This window comes from Gorilla gorilla, chromosome 16, assembly GCF_029281585.2.
Source record: "Gorilla gorilla gorilla isolate KB3781 chromosome 16, NHGRI_mGorGor1-v2.1_pri, whole genome shotgun sequence".
Taxonomy (NCBI): domain Eukaryota; kingdom Metazoa; phylum Chordata; class Mammalia; order Primates; family Hominidae; genus Gorilla; species Gorilla gorilla.
Window position 1 is genome coordinate 15,522,520 of NC_073240.2, and position 4,102 is coordinate 15,526,621.

The following is a 4,102-nucleotide window of genomic DNA, read 5'->3' on the forward strand; positions in this document are numbered from 1 at the left end:
AAATTGTGAATGAATGTACCTTCATTTGCTTAATCCCCTTAAAACAATTTGTGGAGACATTATTGTTTTTTAAAATAATTTTTACCAGTTTTGGTTGTTTTGCTGGGAAATGGATTCTTGGAGCTCCTCAAATTACCATTCTAGAAGTGTCTTAAAGGTTTCTTCATGCTCCTCTAATTAATAATAAATAATTCCAGGTATTCCTTATGGGGAGGGGATAGAGAGCAAAAATGAAGTGGTTATATGACCCAGAGCATGAGAACTCCTGAGGATATAGATTAATCAGGGAGAAGGTTCTAGAAGGCCAGAAGCTCAACTTGGCACCCTACAATTCCCTGTAGCATTGCCAGTGGGAAGTGAGCAGACTGGGGAACACGCCTCCAAGGTTTTAGAGCATAAACCACGGCGTACATTGTGGTCCAATGGAGGGGAGGGCCACAGTATCCTAACTCCTGTCATCCATGAGAGTCAAGAATAGAAACACTATGCAGCTCCCCAGGCCTGGAATGGAATGCCAGTCCCGACATGAATAACAGCCGGGCAAGCCTGCATGGAAGATCAAAGGAGCTGCTCAGTTTTCTGCATAGATCATAGTGCCAGGCTCTGGTGTGAGACTCATAGGATCATGAAGGAGTAAAGGAAGAAAGAAAAAAAGAGGCTGGCCATGGTGGTTCATGCTTATAATCCCAGCACTTGGAGGGGCCAAGGCAGATGGACCACCTGAGGTCAGGAGTTCGAGACCAGACTGGCCAACATGGTGAAACCCTGCCTCTACTAAAAATACTAAAATTAGTTGGGCATGGTGGTGCATGCCTGTAATCCCAGTTACTTGGGAGGCTGAGGCAGGAGAATGTTTGAGCTCAGGAGGAGGAGGTTGCAGTGAGCAGAGATCATGCCATTGCACTCCAGCCTGGGGAACAGCAAGACTTCATCTCAAAAAAAGGAAAAAAGAAAGAAAGAGAAAAGGAAAAAGAAAAAAAATGAGAAGGAAGAAGGAGGAACCAGACATGCAGAGTTTCACAGCCTTGAGTCCTGACTGGACTCAGGAGGGCCATGTGACTGAGAGGAAAAGGTGTCAAGTCTCAGGGATGCTGGGACCTCTGGCTCTGCCTGGCTGGCTTCATTATAGACCAGGTAAGAAGAATCTGGTTTCATTGCTATTGGCGATCCTTTAAGGGACTCCTCATCTCTTCAAGAAAAGGCTGTTCTTATCCATGCACCTAAGCCAGAGAGGGCCCCAGCTGTGGGCAGGATGACCCCAGAGGAGAGTGAACTCCAGGGCCAGCCTTGCTGAAGCCAAGGGGTGCTCCAGGAGAGCAGGTAGAGGAGTCCGACAGATGGGAGGCTGCGTCTGCAGCAGTGCCAAACCCTCCTCCCAGGCAGAACCACAAGCGCGCCCATCCGCAGCCTGCAGGTGAGGTACTCATGCCCTGCTGAAGACACAGTGACCAGAAGACGACAAGGAGGGATGGTGAGTGGAGTGGGCACTGCAGCACGGGCATGCAGGAAAGGAGGCGTTCCTTCCAGTCCCAGCGCGTGTGGCTCTTTCCAAGTCAGCTGAGTGCTTGAGGCAGGGAAGGGAGCTCTAAAAGATGCCCAGCACTGAGTGTATGTTCAGCTTCCTCTGGGAGATGCATGTTTTCACCAACCCATGGAGCTGATGACTCAGGGCTACCTCCACTGTGAAGCTGGTGTTCTCAGAAGCACAAAGTGCGGAGGGCAGTGGGGCTGATGATGCTGGTCTTCTTGGATTAGTGGCCTGGGGGCTCCCTATGGAAAACATTCTGATCATGGCACGCCTAACATTGGGGCTGGTCACTCTCTGTAGGGCTGACAGGGCTGTCCCTGCAGTGTGGGGTGTTTAGAAGCATTTCTGGCCTCTGCCCACTGCGTGCAACAGCAACCCTTTCACAAACACAAGGGTTATGATAACCATTAATGTCTTCAGACATTGCCCGATGACCTCTGGAGGGTACAAGTGCCCCCAGCTGAGAAACAACACTTAATTAGAGTGTGTTGTTGACACACATTTACACACCTTTCCCAACACCTTGTTCAGGATTAGAGGTGTGGATTACAGTAAATAAATTAATGTGCCAGTGAATGTGATAAAGACAGTTGGGAACAGTCAAATAGCTCCATCAGTTCCCAGGTTTAGCAGAAACGCTGGGTGAAAACAATAATTAGAAAGAGTGTTGAAATGGAAATTCTAGATCACTGTGTATTCCAATGCAAAGTGTTAGACTAGCAGGAAGACATTTTTAAGGTAAAAGACATAAAAATGTTTAGAGCAGGAGTGGGCGGTGGCCGCCTGTGCAGCAATGGCCAAGATCAAGGCCTAAGACCCTCAAGGGAAGAAAAGGAGCTGCTGAAACAGCTGGACAACCTGAGGGTGGAGCTGTCCCAGCTGCGCGTCACTGAAGTGACAGGCGGCACAGCCTCCAGGCTGTCTAAGATCCGAGTCATCCACAAATCCATTGCCCGTGTTCTTATGGTTAACCAGACAAAACCTCAGGAAATTCTACAAGGGCAAGAAGTACCAGCCCCTGGACCTGCAGCCTAAGAAGACACACACCATGCGCCAATGTCTCAACAAGCACGAGGAGAACCTGAAGGCCAAGAAGCAGCAGTGGAAGGAGCAGCTGTGCCCGCTGAGGAAGTAGGAAGGAGAGGCTGTCCCCGCTGAGGAAGTAGGAAGGAGCGGCTTTCCCCGCTGAGGAAGTAGGAAGGAGAGTCTGTCCCCACTGAGGAAGCAGGAAGGAGAGGCTGTCCCCGCTGAGGAAGCAGGAAGGAGTGGCTGTCCCCGCTGAGGAAGTACACGATCAAGGCCTGAGTGGTGTATTGTCAATAAAGCACAGCTGGCTGAGAAACAAAAAAAATGTTTAGAGCATTTTGTCATTCCTCAGTGGAGGGTGTAACTGTAAGGCATGTTCCATTCTTTGGAGAGAGCTGTGCTGTCAATTCCACCTACCACATGGTTCTACCTCCCAACCCTGAGAGCAGTGAGAGGGGCTGGAGCAGATGACCCATGAGGGTTTTTGTAGAAGATTTCTCTGGAGGTCTGCGCAGTGAGTCCCATCTAGGGGAGAGGTGGGGATGTGACACCTCCTGAGACTAAGTACAATGGACTCAGGGACACCGTCAAAGGTGATGATCAAGAGATCCGAGGGTGTCGTAAGTTCTGCCTCTGCCTGAAGAAAGGCTACAGGACAAATCCTCTTTACCTCTTGGCAAAGAAGAGAGGCTTTGATAATGCCATCCACAGGGGTTAATACAGAGCCTTGGATAATCTGGGGGCGATGGATTGCATCTGAGCCATCTCTGAGAGATCGCAGGGTGAAAGTCTGATTGAGGTAGTTCAATATGCGTGAGGGTTACCCCTGAACTAGATACAGGCACCCCCAAGGGTGCTTGGGGTTGCCCTAGATTCACCCAGGTGGGGCAGGGGGATGTTCCAGAAGAGATGGGCTTCCAGAAGCTGGAGGGAAGTGTTGAACGCAGTCATCTCAAATAGAGAAACCTTACAATGGCCGGCCATGGTGGCTCACGCTCATAATCCCAGCAGTTTGGGAGGCCAAGAAGGGCAGATCACCTGAGGTCAGGAGTTTGAGACCAGCCTGGCCACCATGGTGAAGCCCTGCCTCTACTAAAAATACAAAAATTAGCAGGGGATGGTGGCAGGTGCCTGTAATCCCAGCTACTCAGGAGGCTGAGGCAGGAGAATAGTGAATCACTTGAACTCAGGAGGTGGAGGTTGCAATGAGCCAAGATCACACCACTACAGTCCAACCTGGGTGACAGAGCAAGACTCCGTCTCAAAAAAAAATCAAAAAACAGAAAACACCCCCCCTCACCTTAGGGCATATGAGGGAATGGCAAGGGGGAGATCCCAGCCATGGGAAGAGTCAGCTTCAGACAGCAGCTGCACCCCAAGGGGCAGTGTGTCCTGGCCGCCATGGTGCCAGCCCAGCAGGATGCCTCCTGCTGCCTCGTCTGTCCCCGCCACCCCTTCCCCACCATCGGGAGTCCTGGAGGGTGTCTGTCCTGGCTGGGAGGACCAGGCACTGAGCCAGGAAGGAGGGAAGGTGACAACTTCTCGCCC

General features: G+C 50.9%; 1 pseudogene; it reads left to right on the top strand.

Annotated features, from left to right (window-relative positions):
- The first annotated feature begins 2,321 nt into the window (after positions 1 to 2,321).
- LOC129527284 (large ribosomal subunit protein uL29-like) lies at positions 2,322 to 2,833 on the top strand (annotated as a pseudogene).
- Positions 2,834 to 4,102: the final 1,269 nt, after the last annotated feature.